Here is a 25,690-nt window from a genome sequence, read left to right as displayed (position 1 = left end):
CACGGAGATGTATTTATTTATAGCTCAAGGCGTACTGCCAAGTCTGCAAGCCTACATTGCAGGCACACGGTGAGCAATTTTTAATTGACATGAGACGCCATGTGCTGCATTTCAGTAGTAGCACAACAAGAGGCGGCGTGTGTGTCAATGAGCTCTCTGCGTACCGTCTTGTACCTATTTATACTCTGCAGTAAGGGAGCACGTGGTTCACGGATTGCGGCTAAAAGGCAAACCAACATAGGCTCTTACATTTCCCGTGGCCATGTGTGAGAAGACCAGCCAGGGCTGTGTTTCGTCCTTGGCATTATGGGATAGTTCGTTTTTACCCATTTCAAAGGTAGGAAACCTACAAGTCCCGGAATTCCAAGCTAAAACACCGGGCTAGATTGTCTTTTCACAAATGGCCCCAGGAATCTCGAAACTTTAAGCTCTGTATAGGCTGGCATTATGTTTCAAATACGGGACTTTTATTTACTAACCATTGGATTCTGGTATTTAGCTTCACTTGTAGTAAGACTACAACTCACACACTGCATTTTCGGCCGTACCACTGAGGCACAACTTCGCCTTAGGTTAACGTTTCTGCCCACAAACAAGATCCGGTCCCTCCCACCGTTGACATGACACCATCGTCAGGACCTAGTTTCGCTTTCCTATCAGTGCTGCCTAAAGCTATAAACGTGCGTTTACTGCTAAGGCAAGCGAGAGTAAAGGGAGAGGATAGCGTGGTGAGGTGGAATGAAAGCAAAGGGCAGCGACAATAGAAATTCATTGGAGAGCGAAAAGAACATCAGGAAGCGAACAAGGCGGGAACAGGTGAAACGAACCCCGGCGTGAAGTGGACGAGAAGGTAGAAGGTGGCGAAGAATCTTTAGAATCCAGGTAGAACCCGAGCAAAGAGAAGGCAGCGGCGTAGGACTGGACTGCTGCTCAAGGATCTTGAACAAGGCAGCGGTGTCGTGCGAACTGCTGCTCAAGGATCGAGAACACTGTTCACGTGCTTGGGTATGTTTTTCGTTTTGGATGCCACCCCCAACTGTACTCATTTTCAGTCCTAGTTTATTTCTCTCGCCCCACGATATGATTGTTTGCGCCTCCCCCTTCCACCCTTTTAGAGGGCGCAAGATGGTCAGATGTATGACCCAAACCATCAAAATTAAAAAGGTGGTGGAAAGGACAGCACGGCACGTCCCCTTTAACCCCATGACGACATATGAAGCGATTTGATATGCCATTTGATCCGCCCCGACATCGCAGTGTCCTATAAACTACAATAAGCAATACGTTCATAAAATGAGTCTCACTGAGGCAGATAAAAAGCAGCACAATACCTTTTTTTTATTTTTGGCCACTGGGTGGTGGTCTATGTACACCTGTAAACTGAAGTTATTGGCATGGGTAGATAAGCTATGAGCGAGATTGAATGTGAGAGTTGAGCCCTCCATCTCTTTGAGCTAGCTCTGTGCTTTTAAGGGGATGCCGTTGTTATTTCCAGGATGTCTTCTGAAATGTAATGGCCTAATTGCAGCCTTAAATCGATTTCTGGTATTTTAAAAATGTCTCAACCAATTGTGCCTGTAGCCAGTTGATTTATAAGCAGTGTGAGTGTCTGTATCTGCTCCTTGCACTGAATGCCTGTTAAAAACAAGCACTGGCACAGCCAACATGTTTGGCTCATGTACTTCTAGGCACTGCCAATGCCCAGATTCTGACACCATTTGCCAGCTGTTGACATCTTATGGCCAGGTAGTGCCAGTATTGCAGTGCCTGAAACATTACTAGCCTGTGACTACACAAAAGCCAATACTTTTGGCGTAGTCAATGCTTGTTTAACGCTGCTTCTGATAATGGAGCCTCCTCTTTATTATCGTGGTATTCTCTGCATATGTATCACCCTCTCTACCTTTCCTTTATTGTCCCCACAATTAAGGTTGCATGTAGATGGATGGCATTTAACAACAAAAAAGTCCTTTAACAACATAATGGTAGTTTCTCTGATGCATCAGCTTCAGTCTCTGCGTCTTCAGTTATGAAGAGGTCTTTTATTAAAGAATGGCACCAAGGAGATTGTTCTTCTTTGGAAAAAAATCTGTTGTTCACATTTTCTGATTTTGATCGATTTGGTTAGAATTGTGTGGCCAAAACTGTAGTTTGTACTACAACAGTTGTCACCAGCACTGTTTTTTTTAAAAATAACATATTTTATTGAATTTACAATAAACAAACAATACTTAATCAATACAATCTAGACATACAGGCATACAATCATTCTCGCTGCACGGCTCGTTCATTCACGTTCTGAAGGGTACTTTATATATCAAGTCTGTGGGCGTCCATTATACGCCTGGCTCAAGTGGATCTCAGCAGTCCATCACGTCTTATGCACTGCATCTCGGCTTCTCTAAGTGTCCTCCCACCATTGCCAGATCTTGCTTGCTTTCCCTGGGCATCCTCTGGTGGCGTATACTTGTTTCCATTGATGCGCACATGTCTACATCTGTTACCCTTTGCTCGTATTGTGGGGTGAGGCAGAGCCCCACAACTGGGCCAGGTTCCTTTTTGCGAGTCCTGTGGACGTTGCAAGCATACGTTTTTCAAATCGGGATATCTGTCTTCATCTATCCCCAGTATTAGCAGCCTAGGGTCCATTGATATCACACAACCAATCACCGTTGAAAGTCTGTCACAGGATTTCTGCCAAAAGTTCTGGATTTGTGGACATTCTCATAGGATGTGGAAAAATGTTCCTCTCGCTTGTTGGCATCTTAAACAGTTGGGATCCGTTGCTCTCCCCCATTGGTGTAAGGCCTCTCTTGGATAATATATCCTGTGTAGAATTTTAAGTTGAATCAGTCTGATTCTGGCTGATATGGCTGTTTCTCTAGGATACATGAGGGCTGTGGTCCAGTCCTCCGGTTGTAGTGGCCCCACGTCTCTTTCCCACTTCGCTTTAAGGTCTGTGAGTTCTTTTGTAGCAAATGAGGCAATCGCATTATACATTGTAGAGGTTATTTTGTTGTCAACACGCTCCATCACGATGTTTCTCTCGATCGGAATGCACTCTGGCACGTTGGGAAAGTCTATCTCACTTCTGGTGAGTGCATGTCGCATCTGTCTGTAGTGAAAGTGTTCTGTGGAGGGTAGCTTGAATTGGTCTCTCAGGGCCTGGAATGATACTATTTCCCCATCTTGTATCATGTCTTCTAGCCTTAGTATCCCAGCTACTTCCCAGTTTTCCCATTTCGGGAGTTTGCTGAGCTCCAGTAGATGCCTATTTCGCCACACAGGCTTTTTCAGCGTGACCCTCCCTTCCCATCCTAGGTGCTTGTGTACGTCTATCCAGATCTGTGTTCTTTGGGCTGTTGTTGTGTTGGGGGTCGGGCGTGTTGTTTTTTGATAGATGCTCTCCAATGGAGTGAGCCCTTGTCCCACCTGGTTATCCGCTCTGATGTGTGGTAGTTCAGGGTTGTTGTGTAGGATATCGTTTACTATTGGCATCTGGGCTGCCCAATAGTATGTCTGAAGGTGGGGGAGTCCAATGCCTCCTCCCATACGGAGCACTGTAGGGTTTTCAGCGCAATTCGGGGGTGCCCTCCTCCCCACAGCAATTTTCCAAGTATCTCATCTATTTTGCGGACTTCTATTTTAGGTATATATTATGGTGCATTCTGCAGGATGTATAGGAACCGCGGTAGCGCCAGCATCTTAAACAGAGCCGCCCTCCCCAGTAGGGTGAGGGGAAGGGTCCTCCAGTGTTTCACATCGTTCGCAAATCTATCTCTAATTAGGTGCAGGTTTTTGGGTACGTATTGTGTGAGATCAGTCGTGATCTGTACCCCGAGATACCTGAGTTGATCTTCTTCTATTCTATACAGGCAGTTGTTTAGGGCCGTTGCGTCGATACCTTTGATCGGGAATAGCATGGATTTATTATAATTAACCTTTAGTCCACTAAAGGCTCCGTATCTGTTTAGTATGTGTGTGACGATGGGGCATGAAACTGATGGATCGCTCAGGTAGATCAATAGATCGTCTGCATATAGGGAAACCCTATCCTCCCAGTCATGGGCCCAGTGGACTCCCTTCCATAACTGCGATTCTCTCAGCATTATTGCAAGGGGTTCAATTTCTAGTGCGAATAACATCGCAGAGAGGGGGCATCCCTGTCTAGTTCCTTTGCCCAGATTGATACTGTGCAAGGTCCATCAATTCACCCTGACCTCGGCTGTTGGGGCATTATATAAGAGTTTGACCCAGCCTATGAATTGGTCACCGAATCCCATCCTACCCATTATGTACCACAGGGCCTCCCAGTGGACCGAGTCGAAGGCTTTCTCAAAGTCAATATTGAGGAGTGCCAGTGAGTCTTGTAATGCTGGTGTCTTTTCAATGGCAGCGTGGAGTCTGTGAATATTCATTCGTGTGGATCTCTGTCGCATAAAGCCGTATTGATCTGGGTGGATGAGAGAATTTATTACTGTCTGTAGTCTATTGGCTAGTATTTTCGCCAGTGTTTTTGCCTCTGTGTTTATAAGTGAGATCGGCCTATAGGAGCTACATGCATCTGGCGGGTTGCCTTCCTTGTGTATCACCACTATACTGGCCTTTCTTAGATCTGGGGAAGAATTCCATTTTCTTTTGAGTGCAGGAACATTTTAAGCATGTGGGGTGCTATTTCCCCAGTGCCAATTTTTTCCATGCTTCGACTGGGAAGCCACTGGGTCCCGGGGTTTTCCCATTTTGGAGATGGGATATAGCTGCTGTCGGCTCTTCTTACGTTATTTCTGCTTCTAGATTCGTTCTTTGTGTGTCATTTAATGATGGGATAGTGAGTGTGTCCAATATGCTGGGATCCGTCGGGGTCGTCGGAGGAGCGTACAGTGCCTCATAATACGCTGCAAAGCTCTCTGCAATGCCTGGGTCAGTTGAAATTCATTCTGCATTTGCGGTGCTTATGCAGCGTACTTGGAGGTGACCTTCCTCTCTCTTCTCCAGCAATGCTAACATCTTGCTAGCTTTGTCACCTGTCTCGTACAGTCTAGCACGCATGGTTCTGTGTGCCTGCTTCGCACAGGTTAGTGTGATGTTATGTAATTTCTTTTGTGCCACCTTAGGATTCTGTTGTCTTCAGCGCCTGTGCTTATATACTGTGCCTTGGTGTCTTTCATCTCTGCTTCCGCGGCTTCGACCTCTTGCCTGTGCTCTTTTTTTTGTCCTGGATTTTCTCTATCAGTTCTGGAAATCCTAAATAGTAGGCGTTTAACCGCCAGGTTGGCGGGGGCTGGGGTCTTTCTGTCTCAAGTAGCATCGTTAGCGGAGAGTGGTCTGATATCCCTTTGGGGTGCAAAGTTGCTTCCGTTACCTTTTATGTATATTTTCGCCGGGAAGGAAGAATTCATATAACCTAGATAATGACGCGTGTGCGCCCGAGTGGAACGAGTATTGTCTCTCTGTTGGGTGAAGGTCTCTCCATGCATCCCTCAGCCCCATTGCTGCTGTGAAGGTAGCGAGTTTGGTTTGTATCGCTGGGTTTCTTCCCCATATGTGTGCGATCTTCATTGACGTTCATCATCTCGTTGAAGTCTCCACCTATTACCAGGATATCTGTTGTGGTGTTAGCTATGATCGGTGTGATGTCTTCTAGTAAGGCCGTCATGAGTGCTGGGGGTGAATAGACCGCCAGTATGGCTATGGTTTGATTCCACAGTGTGCCTTGTATGAGAACAAATCTTCCTCCGGGGTCTTGGATTATGTTAAATATATCTATAGGGGTTCTCTTGTTTATCAGTATTAAAACTCCCCTCGAGCCCATGGAGAAGCCTGCGTGTATTGCTGTCCGGTATTTGGTTCTCTTGAAGAATTGGCACATTGTGCCTGCCAGGTGAGTCTCGGTGAGGAGCACTATGTCTGGGTTGTGTCGTTTTAGATACTGTGTTGCCAGCCTTCTCTTGATGCTGTTTCCCAGTCCGTTCACATTCCATTTTATGAAGATGAGTTTCTTAGTATTAGGCCCTATTGAGTTCATTGCTCGTCTTCTGCGGTTCTATGTGTAGGTGGCCACATCTTCCATAAGAGGTATCTTGTGCTGATTCAATCTGAGGTGCCCTGTTGTCTTTTGTGTTCAATGTGATCGCTCGAGCCGTGCTTGCCCTGCTGCCAACACTAACCTGTTCAAATCCCAACTCCCCCCACCCCCATACTCCATCCCCAACTGAAGCATCTGTCGCCCATTAAACCAACCTTCTAATCAACTAGACTAATGTTAAGTGTCTCTTGTCACCTTGGTATTAACAATACTGCGGTGTGCACTTGGAACGGGGGGGGATGTAATGTGGCTGGTCGTGGGCCACCAGCCATCGTGCGAGATGCGTTTTGGTTCCCGGCTGGTGTGTGTCCCAGGCGGGCTTTCACTCGTTCCCACAAAGTGAGTATACCTATTTGCTTATCTGCTGCTTGTGGTTATTCATCTCCCCTCTGCGGTATTGCCTCTGTCTCCTTCTGTAGTGGCTCTTCTGGCGGTCTGTTTGGACGCGGTCTGTTTCTTAGATTTTCTTGCCGTCTCCATGGGCCCCAGTCTCCCTCTAGGTTACGCTCTGCCCAGTTCCATGTTTCTTTAGGATCCGTGAAGTGTACTGTCATGCCGTTATGGTATATTTTCATCTGTGCTGGGAATAGCAGACCAAATTTCATGTTGTGCCTGAAGACGTTTTTTGAGAGGGTCAAACGATTGTCTCGCTTTCTGCACTTCTCTAGTGAAGTCAGGGAAGAAGGCTATCTTAGAGCCGTTGTATGTTATACCTCCCTTTGTTCTGGCCATTTGGAGCACCGCATCTCGATCTCTATAATTCAGGATCTTAGCTATCACTGTTGGTGGTTGTCCTCCGGGGAGCGGTCTGCCAGTTGGAATCCGATGAGTACGCTCTACTGAAAAGAATTTCGATTAAGTTTTGGGAGCAAATAGGTCGGCAAGCCATTGTTCTAGGAAGAGTTCCATGCTTGCTCCTTCCGTTTTTTCGGGCAGGCTGAGAATTCGGATGTTGCTTCTTCTCGATCGGCCCTCTCCCTCTTCCACTCGCCCCTCCAGCACTCTGTTCATTTGTTGGCCCATACCCCACAGTTCGTCCTCTGCTACAGATATGCGTGTCTCGGCCTCTCCGGTGTGGGACGATAGCTTCTGAAGATCGTGACGCAATAGGGAGACCTCTGTACTAATGCTGTCCATTTTGACTTCCATGGAGGCTCGCGAGTTGGAGATGGCATTCATCACGTCTCTTAGAGATAGGTCTTCATCAGGGTCTTGTGGTCTTGTGCTTCACCAGGCCTATTTTGGTCCACTGGGGGGAGCCGGGGCGGATGTCTTATATTGTTCCATTGTGCTCTGAGTGGCTGCTTTCTTGGCCTTTTCTTTGCCTATTTCGGCAGTTATGTTTGCCCTTTGTGGTCTTGTAGAGTATGGGGTTTAGTGGAGCGGTTCAGATTGTGAGCCAAGTTTACCCTGTGATGCTTGGGGTCTAGGAGGAGATTTGTAATTCAGTCGTGCCACTCGTCAGTACGACAATGTTTCTGTCTGTTTGTAGTTCTCTATTACTGTGCGCGGCTTGTCCGGGTTGCTTCAGTACATGCGGAGGTTGGATGCCCAGGTCTGTTGAGGTGGCATCAGGTTTCCACTGTTACTTCCCTGCCCTTGTGGAATCAAGTGAGTTGTGTGTACCAGTGTGGGGATGGCACAGAGCGCTACCGCGTGGAGTCACGCGGTTATATAGTGGCGTTGGCGAGTGGGTCCCCACTCGTCTTACTGTTCTGGTGCCGCTGACCCTGCTCCTTTATCAGCTTCTGATGTTACAGTAAGTATTTGCATGGGGTGTGGGGTTTAACCCATATCATGTGTTCCTCCTTTATTTGGCCCCTTTCTCCAGCTGCCCCCAGCTAGAGCTCTCTGTTTTATTAGGGCCTGATGCAGTGGGTTGCCTGTGGGGTTGGTTCAGTTCTCAGTTTGGCTGTGGGGGCTGGTCAGGGGTATCTTCCCGGGTTGTCTGGGTTGCGTGGTGGTTCTGTCCTTGCTTGTTCCTGTTCGACGTACAGTTCTTGCCTTTCCAACCCTTATGTATGTTTCCACCACGTTACAATCTGTGCTTAGGGTCTTTAGTCCAACTTAGCGCTTGCCCACCCGGCGGATTCCCTGGTCGTGTTGGGGTGTTATTTTGGGAGCTGTCTGTTGATTAGTGTCTGTTATTTGCATATGGCCTTTCCCCCCCCTTTTCTCCCTTGGGTGGGGTCAGATCTTGGTTGCCTGGGCTCCGTTGTTCGTGGGCCAAGCCAACTCAGCCAGGTAGGCAGGCAGGGGTTCCTTCCCTCCTGCTGCTCTGTCCACAGGATCCAGTATCTGGTATCTGCTCCCCGCCTCCCTCTCTCCTAACCGCTGTATTTGCTCTCGCGCCGACTGGATCACTTTATCAGGCGATGAGCGTGGGTCAGCTGGGCGCTCAAATTTATACAGAGCGCCTGTGATTGTTTGTTTATCCCACTCCCGGGACCGCAGCGCAGCCTGCCGTTAGGGGCAGCCCTCTCCTCCTGGAATCGCCTTCGGTATCCGGGTGTAGAGCGCACTGGGGGAGTCTGGTTGGACTCTCCGCTGTCGGCCTCAGAGACGTGGGTTTCGGTGTCGGAGCGCTGGTGTTTCCCTTTCGCTCTGCCTGCTTCAAAGGGTGTCAGGATACAGAGCGTTTCTTCTTTTTTGGCGCTCGGTGGCCAGCTTGGGTCCGTTACGATGCCAATCGCACTGTCTTTCCACAGCAGATTTCTCTGGATCTCATCGCCGGTCCGCCTTCAGATTTCAGCGATCCATAGAGGCAGGTTTCCGCTACTGGTAGGTGTCGTTTTCCACTTTTGCACCCGTTATTTTTGTCAGGATTTTGCAGGATACTGCTGGCGGCCCGGGAGCACCGAGAGATCACGTCTCCATGCTGTGCTCGCTGGCCACCGTCACCAGCACTGTTGAATGATCCTCATTGGTTAACTTTATGATTGTATGGTGCAATCGAGAATTCTGGTAGACGCTAAATACTGATAGGCATGTGGAGTAGCTTCAGTTAAATATAGTATTGTTTTGCTGTTTTTCCAGTGGTGCCCGCTTTCATAACACCACTCTACATGTGGCACCATTCATTTTCTTCAGGGGGTCCACTAGCCTTGGCCTTCGGCCGTGGCTCTTTACATGTTGCCCCAATAATTAATTGCCCCTTGCCTAGTAGATGTTATCACTATAGCCCAAAAAAAGTGATGGGTGGAAGGAAGGTTTTGAATAAATCGTAACCACTGGAAATGCTCTGGGCAACCTTCCACACCACAGACCAGCCATATGCATGAGTCTTGTACTGCCACCAATGGGAGCAGTCCAGCCCGCACTGCTAGGCGTCGTTCCCGTCTGCACGGAGGAACCCCAGAAACGTTTTGGCCAGATTTTCATAGTCTTTCCCCCTCTCTGTATTGGCTTGGCAGGCAAAAGAACAATGGTTTGGAGGGTTGAGATTAATTCTAAACTTTCCAGCGATCACCTTTTGTTTTGCAGTAGTAGATGTTCTCACTGCTGCTGTAAACATTTTTTTTCACTCCCTATTCCCGTGATATATTAATGGAAATCCATTCAGATTATGCCAATTCCCGTGGTAGTGTAACTGTGTGCCAATTCTTGCCAATTCCCTCCTCTTTTCTTGGTCCTCCCAATCCCCTCAGTTGCCTTTCTCCCTCCCTCATCCTCTACCTTTACCCCAGCACTCTTTGCGTGATGCAGTTTTTTTTTCCGAACGCGTTTTGCAGTGGTGCCGTGGTAATCTCGCGAGATTCCCCTAGTATTCCCCCGATAAACTGAACATTTTCTTCCAGTAATTGGCTCCTGAGACGATCCCCCAACTTCACATTGTGTCCTCTTTCTCCTCCCCACCTCTAGCCTGATGCTGTTGCATCCTTTACTACCACCTATTAGCGCTTCTTTATGTGTTTCCTCCAAACCCGCTGCTTCCCAAGATTCTGCTGAAGATTCGGAAATTACGGTCAGAGGTGATTATGGTGGCTCTGGTGTGGCCAAGGTACCCTTGGTATCCTCTTCTCAACCTGGCTATGGCTCCGGGATAGTTTCTTCCCTCGTACCCTTGCCCACTCTGGATGGGGCAGGCACTCCTACCTCTCAGAATCCGACTTGGGGGATAGAGGGAGGGGGTGGTTTGGAGGTTGAAAGGCGGGGATTACGGAGACCAGGTTTACCTTTTGCTATTGAGAAGTCCAGGCATCCCTTGACACTGGTGTATGTGGCGCACTGAAAAAACGTTGCATGGTGGTGCGCTAGGAAGTTTGTGCGTACCCTGGACTTCCAGAAGTCGGTGCATGCCCTGGACTGTTCTTTTCCATTGATATTGCAGTTTCTGCAGAATGGATGGAACCTGGGTCTCGCTGTGTCTGGCACAGTGGGTGGTGATCTGGACTTTAGGGGGGCCCTGGGTTCTCAATTCCGGGTGTGAGCAATTGGTCTTCCGACTGTTAAAACGTTTTCTCTTGTCGAAGCCCATGGTGTGTGCTGGCGTTCCTTCTTTGACCTTCCCTTGGTTTTGCGTGCTTTGCTGGACTCCATTTGAACCAGTGGAGTCCATCGATGTCAAGTTTCTCACATGGAAAACAGTGTTTTTGGTGGCCATTATGTCGACAAGGAGGCTGGGTGAACTTGGAGGATTGTTGTGAATGGCTCTGTTCCTGGGAGTTCTCCCTGGTTCTTCAATGTGATCCGAGTTTACTTCCTGAAGTCCTTTCAAAGTTCCATCAGGCACAGTATACTGTGCTGCGTCTTTTTCCCCAATCCTGCCTCGCCTGATGAGGAGCAGTGGCAAACTTTCACGTGAAAAGGTCTGCCTTGGCCTCCTTGGACAGAACGGCATTGTTCCAACAGTCTAACAGTCTGCTTGTGACATTTGGGGACCAAAGTCTGTCTGTGCTGTATCCCTCAGTACCAGCATCGTTGTCTACAAGAGAGGGCAATAGCCCTCTCCCTCCAGGTCCGCTGCCTCGACGACCCAACTGGATCTCCCTGCTCCTCCCGCAGTATTTACAGGTTCCTCAGCGCAGAACTGATAAACTCTGAAAACTAGCTTCAATCCGTTCTTGTTTAATGCCCTACATCACGAAGAAACGTTGTCTGCGGTAACTCTACTGCCTACAGCACCTTATCTTGGTGCACTATATCCGTTGGTTTCTTTCCTCTGCACTGCTTCGCCTAGCTACAAGGCGACGCCAGAATGGCTGCCGTGATCGCAGCCGAGATTTGAATTTGCTGCATTTCCTGATTTGCCAAGTCTGCTTTCTGATTGGCTGAGCGCGGCCTTACCTTACAATAGCCTGCGCCGACAGGCGGAAGCTGGCCGAACGACAAAGGGATGTAGAATAAGGGCGCCTCTGTGCCTGTCTGGGCCGGAAGGGCCATAGGGTCATGTCCGGTTACCTCACCATTGGTACATCCTGTTACACAAAGACTTCCCTACCACTCAAAGGGACCATCTGCACCTGCATTGCCGTAAAAGAGTTCTTCGCTGCGTTCCTGTGACACTGACCGCCTAGGGTAAGACCCCAAACCAAACCAAGTCACGTTACACTCTGCCAGTAACTATTCGCGACTCATAACTCTAATTTCAGCACTAACTTCCTAGCCTGTTTGCTGCTATTAGACCTGTGCACGTGTGAAAACTGCAGACACCTTTTCCCTCTTGTTTATAATGACATAATTTACCTAATTTACCCATCTCCATTACCCACTTAGGATAGTACATGCAATCTGCCTTCTGTATTATGGTATGCACACGCACATATACTAAGTTCTACGAGGCCCGTACTTGTTAGCTAATACCCGCTGTGTTTTATAACCTCCTCACATTCTTTGCTGGATACTTGTTCTCCTCTATCGTCTTTGTCGCTGTTATACTATCATCTCGCATTGTGTTTGAACTAATTGAGATGCACAGCCAACGCCCTAGCCTTGCTTCGGCAGATTAGCTTACTGTATACTCGCTGCCTCTCGCTGTGCTTGCTAGTATTAATGGTAACCTTATGATACGTAATATTGCTCTCGCTTAGTATTGTAAATAGAACGAATACAGTACTATACGCTTGCTCTATTAGTGGCACTTGTGACTTAACTGTGCGAAAGCCATCTCCCAGGTTACCTTTCAGGTTTGCATAGGCCTCCTATCGCGTGTATCGACTCTGGACATGTTTAATCCTCCTACTAGCTGCCTGTGAACTCACTCTATAACTGGCTATCGAGTGTATCTCGATCACTCACACTAGTGGATCTCCACATCACCTCAATCATGTACCTGGGATCTATAAAGATTTTAGCCATAGCCTTAGGAACTTGCTTCCTCAGCTCATACTTGCCTGTGGGACACACCTTTAACCCCAAGGCTAAACCTTCGTCTCCTACAGCTGAAAGTATAACGAATGACAGCATGGTCACTCCCCATCTCACCAGATCTCGACTCCTACCTCAGTCGGATCGGATCAGACCTACCTATTTCCTTCCACCACTGTTTCCTACTCCGCATAAACCAACACTAGTGGGCCTTACTAGCCTAACTGTTCACTGACTCCTTTCCCAATGGATTCAACAAATTGCCACTAGACCTAGGCCTTATCAACCATGCCCTATCAGCCTCAGAAATAACAGGCTGGGATCAAGGTTTAATAAACCCTGACGTCCCCTTACCGTGAGCAATATACCGAACTCAAAAACGCCACTCAAGACTTGAGCCAAACCTAGATTCCATCAATCTGTCTGCACAGCAACTACAATCTTGCCTACCTGACCGTTCAGATAAGATCCTGCCAGCGATTAAAGGTACACTTATCAATGCCAGATCGTTGGTAGCCCACGCTACAAACATCGCTGACCTCATCATTGCAAATCAGTTAGACTTTCTAGCCATAACCGAGACTTGGCTTCACCCAGCAGCAGGACCCACTTTATCTTTAGCAATTCCTGAGAATTATTCTATCCTCAGATTAGATAGAGAAACTTCTAGAGGAGGAGGCATTGCATTCATCGCCAAAACTCAACTGGGACTAAGGACCACACAGCATCCGCCTCCTCCTCCTCTGCCCCTCCGAGGGCTCTTTCTCCTCCACAGGGCGTACCTCTAATCTGTACCCCTCCCTGGAAGGTCTTTAAGGCTGGCAACCTTCTTCAAATTGCCACTCTCAACTCTCGCTCTGCCGTCAAACACTCCTCTGACATCTTCCACCTCCTTGAAGAACTAGACCTTGATGTCCTTGGTCTTACCGAGACATGGTTCATGGCCAGCTCAGTCACGAGCTTTGACACTCTCCTCCCTGATGGCTACAAGATCCTCTCAGCACCCAGATCTTCCCGGACCGGTGGGGGGGTAGCCCTGATCTTTCCTGAGTGGATTCCTGCCTCTATCATTCCCACTCAGACCTACTTCTCTTTTGAATGCCTTGTCTGTAGGCTTTCTCTCTCGCCTACCCATTCTCTTACTGTGGTTACCATCTACCGGCCTCCTGGTCAAATCACCTCATTTCTCTCTGAGTGGGCAGACCTCTCCTCCTCCCTCCTGGCCTCTACCACTCAACTCCTCCTCCTCGGTGACCTAAATATACATTTAGACTCTCCTTGCTCCTCCTCTGTACTCTTCCGTGACCTCTGCGACTCCCTCTCCCTGTCCATCCTCCCCTCTGCCCCGACTCACTCTGCAGGGCACACACTCGATGTCTTGATCTCCTCTGACCTCCCCCTCTCCATCCCTCTGACCACTCCTCTCTCCTGGAGCGATCACTCCCTCCTCACATCTCATCTCTCCCTCTCTTCCCTCCAAGCCAAGCCTACCCCAACACTGCCACCTACCTTCTCGGACATCCAGCCCATGAAGCGTGTGTCAGTTGAGGCTTTTGCCGCCACTTTCTCTCTTCCCCCCATCCCCTCCACCTTTGGCTGTCTCTCATCCTGATACAGCCCTGTCTCTGCTCTCCTGTTCAATTTCTGATCCGCTTGATGCTCTTGCCCCTGTCATGAGGATCCGTTTGAAGTCCAAAGCCAAGTGCAATTCCTGGTATGACTCTGACCTAGCTACACTTAAACGTAAGTGTAGGGCAGCTGAGAGGAAATGGAGGACTTCCTGTTCATCCTCTGACAAACTGGCCTGTCGCCTGCTACAAAGGCAATACCGACTCTGTCCTCACCAAGAATAGAGTCTACATTCAAGTTCGTGTCTCTGTGGCATCTAACAACTCGGCCGAACTCTTTAAAATCTGCAAGGAGCTGGCCAACCCTGCTGCAGTCTCTACCCCTCCTGTTGCCTCCCAGGCTCTTTGCGATGCCCTTGCCTCTCACTTCATTTAAAAAACCCAGGACATCCTGTCCACCCTCTCCACCCACACTCCTCCTCTTCCCTCTCCATCTGTGCTTGCTGACCCTTCTTTAGCCACCCTCCCACCATCCTTCTCGTCCTTTCCTCTTTTCACCCCTGACAAGGTTGCTAGACATGTCCGATCTATGAAAGCCTCTTCAAAACAGGTTCATCCCGTTCCCCTAAAACCATCAAGGACCACATTGACACCCTTGCTCCGGCCCTTGCTGATTTTTGCAACCACTCCTTTGCCTCTGGATCCTTCCCCTCCCCTCTGAAGCACTCCTTTGTGCATCCTCTTCTCAAGAAACCCACAGCTGATCCTTCTTGTCCAGCTAACTTTCGCCCAATTTCCATTATTCCCTTTCTTGGAAAACTCCTGGAAAAGTTGGCCATCTCTCAGCTTAACCTTCATTCCAATTCGGTTGGCTGTCTCCATGACCACCAGTCTGGCTTCAGAGCTGCCAGAAGCACGGAAACTGCTCTCCTAAACATCCGTGAAGATCTGTTCACCAACCTTGACTCTAACATTCCATCTGTCCTCATCCTCCTCGATCTCTCTTCTGCCTTCGACACGGTCAACCATACCATCCTGCTCAACCGTCTCCGTGAAAACCTGGGTATCACTGATTAGGCTCTGGCCTGGCTGACCTCTTTCCTCTCAGATTGACCCTCCCAGGTCCAACTTGGGTCCTTCCTTTCATCTATCTTCCTCTCTACCTGTGGTGTTCCCCAGGGGTCTAACCTCTCGCCCTGGCTTTTCAACCAATACCTGGCAACTCTTGCATACTGCATTTCCATCTTTTGCTCAAATTTCCAGTGCTATGCTGATGACACCCAACTCATTTTCAGGCTTCCTTCAGCCACCTCCTCTCCTTCCCTCATCTCTGACTGTCTCATCGCCATTCAAAATTGGTGTGCCGCCAACGATCTATGTTTAAATGCCAACAAGACTGAGATCCTCCTCATTGGTACACCCTCTCCATCCTTTCCCCCTCACTCTCTGGCCAGCCTCCCTTGGCCCTCCTCCTGCCCCTACCTGCAAAGCTAAGAACCTCGGGGTCCTCTTTGACTCCACATTTTCCTTCTCCCCACACATCTCTGATGTCTCTAAAAAATCAAACTTCTTATTGCACCTCCTTAGAGGTACTCTTCCTTTCCTCACTTTCCCTCAGAAGCTCACTGTCTCCCAAGCTCTGATTCTCTCTAAGTTAGACTACTGTAACAGCCTCTTTCTAAATCTACCTGCCTCTACTCTCCACCCTTTACAACTAATCCAGAACAGGACTGCAAGACTTGTCCTTGGCCTCAAGCCCTGGGATCGTATCTCTCCAGCTCTGAAATCCCTTCATTGGCTCCCAGTGGATGCAAGGATTACATTTAAAACCCTTTGCATTGTCCACAAGGCTTTCTGGGGCCTGGGTCCACTCTATCTCCAACTTTCTCCACCTGCAGTGGGGCCCGGGATACAATAGTGCTGCAGGGGAGGACTGTTGTTGGGCGGGAGCGAGGGGCCCAGGTGAGCTGCTTCAGCAGTAAAGCGCCCGTTGTGTTATCGGGGCATTCAGCTCCATACCCAAGGTCTGTCACTCTCCAGGACCATCCGACTCCAGGAGTGCAGGGTCAGGGGGAGCAGGATCCCCAACCCGCTCCATGGCAGGGTGCACACAACGGTGGACGGCAGGGTGGGCCGGATGGGCGACGTGGGGATAATCCGCCACAATGACTGGCCGCGGGTCAGTAAGCCTAATGTTTTCCGTTCCTCCAGAATACTCAGCGGCCCTGCTTCGTCCTTGAAGGGGAGGGAGGGCGAGCAAGCAAGGGTTCCCAAAGCTAGTCCCTGCTGCGTGTGGCCAAGCGACCCGCCCAAAGATGGATAGCCGGGAGGCCGTAGTGATCCCGGCAGGGGGGGGGGGAGGATCCACAGTGTATGGTGCAAAAGGAGCCCTGGCCGAGACTCCGCCACGGCCCCAGCGCGTATCTGGTCAGTGCTCGGCTCAGAGGGAAACCAGCAAGCTGAAAGTCGGGTCTCTGGTGCTCCGTGGTTTCAGGAAACAGATTAAGTGTTTTTAAGGGCTGTAACATCAAGAGAGCCGCCACATTTGTCGGATAATATTCGCATGTAGCGGGGCGCTGAAAAGCTATGCAGCCATTTTCAAGGCTGGTCAACAGCCGACCCCCCCTCATTTTGTCTAAATTATACTTTTGTCATGCACTCTATCTAGAAACCAGCAAACATAATATTAGTCAACTGCAAACAAAATAATGCCTAAGAACTGTGTTATGTATCCTAAGAATGCAGCACATTTCGAACGCCAGGCGCACCACTAAATGGCTCGCCATTAAGGATAAAATCAAATTCCAATCTTTTAACACTTACTCAAAAATGTCTTTGCAACCTGGACCCCAAATATTTAGTGGATACATTTGCCAGACATACATCTGAACGCCCCATCAGAACCTTGCATGCTAACTGCCTCAAGGTCCCAAAATTCAAGCTTAAGAAAGCAGGAGGAAGCAGTTTCCCAGTCATCGTTGCCCAGCTGTGGAATTCCATGCCTGCAACCATAAGAGCAGCCCCTTCTCACTACAGGTTTAGGAAAGAAACTAAAATGTGGCTTTTCTCCCTCGATGCATAAATAGTGTCACAACTACCATTCAGTGTCTCATATTCTGTACATTCTGCCTGCCTATATATTTTTGTAAAATATCCCTTGTATTGTAATGCAATTCAAATGTATGTATTTCATCGGAAGACCAGTCACACTTCTGTGATTCAATGTTGTAAATAATTGTTATTATTTGCTATTATGTAAAATGTTTAAGTAACCATGTAATTTGTAATGCGCCCAGATATCCCAGGGTTGGGTGTGCTATTTAAATAAACAAACACACAACAAACAAAGCCTGGCTTGAAGGCATCAGTGCTAAAGAATAGCCGTTTGATTAAGCAGGACATTGCTCTAGCCTATTCTGGGGCACAGATCTCTTTGCCTACTGCTGTTCAGGGTCGCTCTCCAAGAGGCATGGCAGCAGCTTGGGCGGAGGCAAGGGGAGAGCCGATTGAGGAGATCTGCAGGGTGGCTTCCTGGGCCGACCCTAATACATTGACCAGAAACTAGCGCCTCAATTTGCACTTGCAAGCGTCTTCCTCATTTGGGGAGGGGGTGTTGAGCGCTGAGGCTGCAACTCATTGTGGTGTTCCGAAATAAAGTTGGTGGTGAGGTGTTGCAACTGCACACTGGTTGGTCTCTGTTTGAGGCACGTGGCGGTAATGACCGGGTTACTTACCAGTAACCTTCATTACACCTAATTGTACTCTTCATCATCACAGTACTTCTGACCCTCCTCCCCTGATGCAGCGTTAAATACCTTCCAGGATGTGTTGGGGGGTATTGACACAAACCTCTTGTTTACCCCCTACGGGGTATTGTACTCTGGAGGGGTGGGGCAGGTATGGGTGTTAGTGAAAAGATGTAATGGATTCCTGGTATGTAGGTCACGACCGGACAAGTAAGTACTGTGAAGAGGAAGAGTAGAACTAGGAGTAATGCGGATTACTGTTAAGTAACAGGGTCATCAGAACTCTGTGAGCAATGCGAAGAAAACTACTGAGGCAACTGTTAAACCAAAGCGAGGAAAGATCATATGAGTATTTCTTCTGCAACAAAGAGATATATATATATATATATATATCTTTTTTTTTTAAACTTTATTTAATACTGACATTCTCGCTTGTGAGGGCAAGCACATTTCACAGGTAAAGTCATGGCATACATTTAGTGCAGTGTAGTATGAAAGTTTTTGATAGTAAATTTTTACATAAAGGGGAAAAGGGAGGGGGACGGCGGAAAGGCGGGTGAGGAAGGAATATCAGGAAAGGGTATCATTCGGGAGACATTACGGTGCTCGTAATTCTAGTCTCTTCCTCCTTATCGAGCAGGTATGATCTGAGCGGGGCCCATATGTCCTTGGGTCTCGAGGTAGTTTGAATCTCTCGGACGTATGTCTCTTCACATTCTTGTGTGTTGATTAAGTCTCTTAACCAGTTTTGGTGTGTGGCAGGGTCTTTTGATTTCCATTTCCTAAGGATATTTCGTTTGGCCACGGCACCTCCCACTGCGAATAGCCTACAGGTCTTGACAGAAGCCTTTCCAATGTCTCCCAGGAGGTATTTCAGGGGTGTGACTGGGATGTTGGTGTTCAATATAGCGTCCATTGTTTTGGCTATTTCTTCCCAATATTGCTTAATCGGCGGGCATTCCCAATACATATGTATGGCTGATGCATTGAGTGTTCCACACTTGGGGCATGGTTGTGGCTTGGAGGGATTGAATTGGGCAATTTGTTTAGGATTAATGTGAAGTTGGTTCAGGATTTTGAATTGGATAAGTCTGAAGTTTGCACATAGGGAGATGGTTTTGGTGTATTTACAGTAGTTTGTCCGGGGTTGTTCATCTATTTGGATGCTCAAGTCTTTTTCCCATTTAGTTTTCATATTGTTCTTAGATGGTGTATTAGATTGAACAGCTCTGTATAGGGTGGACACGCCGCCCACAAAGCCTTCTTCTGAAAGGATCTCCGTTAGGAATTTATGCGTCTGGGGTGCATTGGGGAAGGATGGCCATTTTTTCTTGCAGGCAGCCTTCAGGTGTTGGTGGTGCAGGGTTGTGGTTAGAATTTTTCCAGCTCTGTTTTGGATTTCCGCCTGCGTGAGGAAACTCTCCTCTGGGAAGAGGTCTCCAATCCTGGCCTGTTTGTCGGGGTCCCACAGTGTCTGTATAGTGCGGTCCATTGTGGGTTCCAGACCTGGGTAGTGCCATAGGAGAAGGTGCGGCCAGCAGGGTATGTCGCATTTCACTCTTCAGGAGCTGTGCCCATGCTCTCACTGTAGTTTCCATTGGGTCAGCCATCAGTTTTTCTCTGGGTACCTTGGCAAATATACTCTTAAGGTTCAATGGTGAGGCTGAAAATTCTTCTGCATGTATATGGGCATATTGCTCTGTGGTGTTGGCCCAGTACTTCGCGAAGTGTGTTTGTGCCGAGTAGTAGTATAGCTGGAAATCCGGGGCTGCTAGGCCATCTGTGTCGAAGTTCTCGCATGGTTTGGACCAGCTCAGTCTAGGTGACCTTCCTCCCCATACAAAACGAGTACTAAGTTTTTGCAGTGTGTCGAAGAATTTCATACCTGGCCAGATCAGGATGCCATTAAATAGGTACAGCAGTTTTGGTAGTATTAACATTTTCAGGAGGGAAATTTGTCCGTACAATGACAGCAGCAGTTTGGTCCAGGCGTTAAGTTTGCATTCCAGTTGTGCTAGGTAAGGGGCGTAGTTGTTGGTATATAGTGTTCTTTTGTCTGGCACCATTATTATGTCTAGATATCTCTTGCTGTGGTGGGGGACCATCGTAGGCCCTCCAGGGCTGCAGACTGACATGTGGTCTCAGTGAGGGGAATTACTTCGGACTTGGCTTAGTTCATTTTATATCCCGAGTATCTGGTGAATTCGGTAATGTCCCGCAGCACCGGTGGTAAGTGAGTCTCCGGGTTCCTGATGTATAACATCTTGTCATCTGCATAGAGCGAGATAAATTGAGGTATTCCCAGTATGCGGGGAGAGTGGGCAGCCTTGTCTCGTGCCTCTGCCTAGGTTGAAGGCGGCCAATAGGGTGTTGTTGGTGCGTACTCTGGCCGTGGGGTTGTGGTATAGTAGTTTTAGAGTTCTAAGGAATCCTGGTCCGAACCCCGTCTTCCCTATGATTCCCTACATGAATTCCCAGGAGATGGAGTTGAACGCTTTTTCCGCGTCTAATGAAACTGCCACCATCTGTACCCGATGATCCAGTTGGGATGTAATAGCGAAGAAGCGTCTAATGTTCAGGGCGGTGGAGCGGTCTGGTATAAAACCTGTCTGGTCAGAGTGAACCAATTTAGTCATGTAGGGGTTCAGCTTATTGGCTATGGCCTTAACAAATATTTTGGTGTCCACGTTGATGAGGGACAGCGGTCTGTACGAGGATGGGGAGTGAGCTGGCTTATGTGGTTTCAGCAGCACTGTGATAATGGCTTCTCTCATTGTCGGTGGGAGTGTTCCGATTTCCAGGGCTTCGCCCATACCTCCAGTAGCCGCAGGGCCAGTTTGTCTGCATATATTTTGTATAGATCCGTTGGTAGACCATCTGACCCTGGGTCCCTGCCGGACTTGAGGTCTTTGATTGCTTTTTATTTGTTCGAGGGTGAGGGCTAAGTCCATATTACCATTGTCTTCCAAAGTGAGTTTTGGAAGTGGGAAGGAGTCAAGATATCCTTGCAGTCCTACTGTTGGTACTTGATCCTCATTTATGTAGAGGTTATTGTAGAAGAGTCGAAACACCTTGTTGATTTCTAAATGGTCCACATGGGACGAGTCTTGGTCGTCCATTATGCTGGTGATTTGTCTGTGTCCCTGTTCGGACTTAATAAGGTTTGATGGCATCTTGCCCGACTTGTTACCATTGCCATATTTCCTGGCTCTAATTGGTTGGGCTGTGTACCACACTTCCTGTTCTGCCAAAGTCTTAAACGTATTTAGCTCCTCGTTTAACGTGAATAGTGTTGCTGGAGTAGGAGAACTGGTTTATGCTGCCTCTGTTTCTTTAATTTGGGTTTCGGATAGGGCCAGTTGGGGACGTATGGCCTTCAGTGTGCTGTGTATTTTGGAGATCAGATGACCTCTAAGCCATACCTTAAAGGCCTCCCAGATTGTGTGATTTGATTCCACTGTGCCTTTGTTGCGGTCGAAGAAGTGGTGCATGTACTGAGGAGTCTCGTAGGAGGTCTGGGGGCATCCTCCATAAGTGGTGTTCGGGATTGGGTACGCCAATCTGGATTTCGAGGATCACTGGAGAATGGTCTGAGAGTGTCCTGGGTAGTATCGTTCATTCCTTTTAATTGCGCCGTACACCATGTGGAACAGAGCCAGTAGTCTATCCTCGAGCTCGACCCATGGACATATGAAAGGAATGTGTAGTGTCTGGTGGTGGGATGCATTTCCCTCCAGGTGTCCGCCAGTGGGACTGTGCTCCTGGCCTGTTTTATGGTAGGTGCTGCTTTTGTATATGCTCCTAGGCCCGTGGATGTCCTATCGAGGGCGGGATCAAGGATGGTATTGAAGTCCCCTCCCCATATTATTGATTCTTCTGCGGGGGGTATGAGATTTACAATCGGTTGCTAGAATTCCGGGGTATCTGTGTTGGGGCCATACATGTTTATGAGTATTAGTTCCTGACCTTGAAGTGTGCCCCAAGTATGACGAATCTACCGTCTGCGTCTATCTTGGAATTATGGACTCAGAGTCCCAATCTGCGGTGTATTAGGGTCAGGACCCCTCGCGATTGAGTCGAGTAATTTGTAGTAAATACCTGCGGACCCGATGAATGACCAAGAGAGTTATTCGTTTGTTTCATGGTATGTCTCTTGTAATAGTAGGATGTCTATTTTGTGTCTGTTGGCGTACGCTATTACTTTCCTGGTTTTGATTGGGCTAAGGAGTCCCCTTACATTCCAGGATAGCAATCTGGTGCTTTTAGTTATTTGGTGAGATGTCATTATTCCCCTTCTGCGGCATGTACACTGATGTTGTTGTGCTGTGGAACTCTTTTCCCTCTTGCGACGATGTCAAGTTTTTTGTGTTTTTATTCCAACTAACTGTAACCAGACCCACTTTTCGGTGGTGCGGTGTATTAACATAACTACCACACTTTATTGTTGAACCCAGGCAACAGGCCTGTTTGTTCCCCCACCATCACCCCAAACGGACGGTGTCTCACAAAAAACCATTTGCATCTTGCAGAAAAACTTGAAGGAGTGAGGGGGCTGTTTGGCCCATCCTCGTCTCCGGGACAGTCATTCAGTGTTCATGCGGATAGACAGAGTGCCACCTTATCTGCCAACCATGGTGGTGGGGTCAGTGACTTGTCGGGCCGGTAGTTGGAGCGTTGGTCAGGTCCCTGTGGGTAGCTCCAGAATGTGCCTTTCTATGTAGGTCATAGCTTTGTCCGATGAATCAAAGAATTGAGTCTTGCCCCCATGTTGGATACGAAGCCTTGCCGGGAACATCATGGCATATATCGTTTTGCAGTCTCTCGGTGCTCTTTTCACTTGGTCAAAGGATCTTTGGGCTGTCTGCACCCCCGTTGAAAAATCTGGGTATATGTGAATCCGGTTGGATTCAAAGGAGAGGGGTCCTTGCTCGCGTGCCAGACGGAGCACCAAATCTCGATCACGGTAATTGAGGAGCCTTGCTATTATTGTCTGTGGTGGTGCCCCTAGTTTGGTGGGGGGGGTAAGTGCTCTGTGTGCCCTCTTGATCAGGAACTGTTTGGAGAACTGTGCATCTGGGAACAAGGAGTGGAGCATGTCTTCCAGGAATTGTTCCATGGGGATATTGGGTTTGCACTCCGCCACCCCGACCACCCTAATGTTATTGCGCCTCGAGTGGGATTCTAAGTCTTCACACTTATTCTGTAGTGTCTTGACGTCTTTTTGGATTTTTTCCATGGAGTGGCCCTGCGTGGTAGCTGTGTCTTCCAGTGTGGAAATCTGTTTTCAGCCTCAGTGACCCTGGAGTTAACTTTCCTTATATCGGCACGGATGGAGGCTATATTTTCCCCTATATCGTCCAGTTTGTTGTTGATTGCCTCAAACCCTCTTTCCATAGCAGCCATGGGGCCATTTCTGTGTAGGGGGTGTGGGGTGGGTGTTTTAGAGGTTTCTGCAGGGTCATTGTCTTGTTCTTGGCTTGAGGAGTTAGCAAAGGCATCCATGGGGCCCCTTTTTTTTGTCCTTATTTTTGGCTCCTCCTGCCATATGTGCAGGGGGTCGACTTGCTGAATGTGTTACTGCTGGGTGTCTGATCGGTGAGGCTTGTGTCTGGCCGCAGTGGAGTGTTGGTAACAGCTTGTCAGTTCCACCGGTATATGGCTAGGTAGCAGGGGGTAAGGATTAAGTGTTGTGTCTCGCCGGCAAACAAGTTCTCCCCTCCTTAGTCTCTTGCCCAGCTCTGGGTAATTTATGTAACTGATCTTTTGTGATTACATCCAGTTTATGGACAAGTGTTTATACAGTTTGCGGGGGAAAGGTCCAGCCCTCAGTACAGCCGAAGAGAGGTGGTTCCTGGGCTATGGGGCTTAGCGTGGGCATCCCAGTGCCTTGTCCCCCCCCCTCTTTATCCTGCCCCCTTGCTCCCCCCTCCCTCTTCACCCCCCCCTTCCTCCCGGCATAAGTCATGCATTACATGTTTGAACAAAAGAATGACAACGACACTTTGTTTAAGATTGGAAGATTAGAATGCCTCAGCAGCTTTATTTTGCATAAAGTCTTGGAGTTATCTTACAGGCGATCCGTAATTCACCGCCACTGGTATACTACTCAATGTGCGGCTACCTAGGTGTTCCTTGCCCCCCCCCCCCTCCCTTATCGTCCTCGTCCGGTGGACCCCTCAGATTGAGCCCGGCCCTTGCTAGTAACCTCTCTACCCCGGCCGTTCGTGATTTGATTTTTCCCATGCCCGTGTTTTCCCTAGGCCCTCTTTTTTTCTCTAGGTCTTAGTTGGGAATGCCCGACCCCCCCCCCCCGCTCCTCCCCTGACACTTCCCCTGTGTCCTGGTCTGGGTCTAGCTAAAACCGGCAGCCACGCGGTGCCTCGCTAATGATCAGGTTCCTATACCGGCACCACCACAAGTGCCCCAACATTACACATATTCCATATCCGTATTTAAGGCCGACACCGCCCTCCGGTGCCGGTCCCCACTTTCTGCCTGTCTAGTTGGTCATCGCTTTGCGACGTCCATCTAACTTTTTCCTTTCTAACTCTACTCTGTCCCCCAGTTGCTGCTGGTACTGGAATCCCATTTCTATCTATGCTATGCAACCCCCAGGTCTCCCTTCCGTCTTCCCGAGCCCACAAGAACTTCCCTGTTCCCTCTCTCCCAAGGACCCCCCGATGAAGTCTTACCCAGGGCCCCCCCTGCCAGCGTCATGTCTCTTCCAGATACCCTATCCCTCCTTCTTTCTTCCTTTTCCCAACTTGCTTCTCCATTCCCCCGGTCCACCCTTTGCTGCGTCCCGCCAAGCCCCCTTTTTCCTGTCCTTTCTGGCCCTCCATGTCCTGGCTCCCTTTCCCCCCAGATATTCTTCCCTTTCTTGAATCCCCCACCTCCCTCCCCCTCATGCCCCCCCTCCTTCGTGAAGACTTCCCCTTGCTGTTATTTTGTCCCCGTTACCTAACCCCCCGTATTCTCCTCTTGTTCCCCCCCAACCGGCTTCTCTTGCTGCCCTTGTTTGAGTTTGTTGTTCGTTCCCCTCCTCCCCCGCAATTTTGGTCTTGGAATTGGCTCCCAAGTCCCCTACATCCCTCCCCTTTTTCCCAGGGCCTCCCCCAAGCCTATTGCTCTTGGGGCGCCGTACATCTAACCTATTGGCTGATCATTCCCCTATGGGTCTGTCAGTGCTTTGTTCAAGGGATTGACCTGTGACTCCTCCAAGACTCTCTGCTGGCTGCCGGCGGCGGAGAGTCCCCCCCCCCCCCCCCCCAGCTTGCTTGCACAGGGCACTCCCTTTCTTGGTTCCATGGAATTGTGGGTGGGAGCGTACGTTAGTGCGGGTGTGGGGGGGGACGGGCCCTGCCCGAGGAGAGAGAGCCTCCCCGTTTCCCCCCCCACCCTCCTGATCCGCGCCCCCTCACGCGCATCCCGCGTTCTTTAGTGCTGTCCTCCATTCCAAGGACATCATGGCTGTGCCCACCTCGGACAGGTGAGTCCTGTCTTTCTCGAAATACCCAGGTACTTTTAAAGTGATGAGGGGATGCCGAATCCATACCATCCCCCTGCTTTTTAGGAAACTCCCCATGCGATTGTTCGTTTTCCTCCTCGCTTCCTCTATGGCCCCGTGGCGTAACGCACCCCTCCATTCCTGTCTTGCGATTATCTCAGACCACATCACCTCGCACCCCCTGAAAGTCCTCCCTATTCTGGTTAGTACATTTCTTAAAAGTTCTGACAAATCCTTCCTTCCTTTAGTCACCAAATCATTTCCCCCTATATGCAACAAGATAATGTCAGGCGAAGGGTGTTGCTGCGCCGCCTGTTCCAATGTCGCCCATACGGACGTGCCTTTCAAACCACCTTTGGTGATCCAGCTAATCTGCGTGTTCAGTAGGCCCAGGTTCCCGTCCCCAAACGCCATCCACGCTCTGGCCGCTGCCCGGGCCACGAAGGAGTGGCCCACGACCCATACCCTGTTGGCTTCT

General features: G+C 49.0%; 1 protein-coding gene across 1 annotated transcript in view; it reads left to right on the top strand.

Moving 5' to 3' along the window:
* Positions 1 to 531: 531 nt before the first annotated feature.
* The window catches only part of LOC138528956 (interferon-inducible GTPase 5-like), a 178,868-nt gene continuing 153,709 nt past the window's right edge, over positions 532 to 25,690 (top strand). The window contains exon 1 of the mRNA XM_069640806.1: positions 532 to 1,005. The gene's annotated coding sequence lies outside the window, so the exon portion shown is untranslated. The remainder of the gene's footprint in view (positions 1,006 to 25,690) is intronic.

The sequence above is a fragment of the Ambystoma mexicanum genome, chromosome 1q (genome assembly GCF_040938575.1).
Source record: "Ambystoma mexicanum isolate Mex_15411 chromosome 1q, UKY_AmexF1_1, whole genome shotgun sequence".
In the NCBI taxonomy this organism is placed as follows: domain Eukaryota; kingdom Metazoa; phylum Chordata; class Amphibia; order Caudata; family Ambystomatidae; genus Ambystoma; species Ambystoma mexicanum.
The sequence above is the reverse complement of the archived record's forward strand: the minus strand, read 5'-3'. Positions and strand labels throughout refer to the sequence as shown.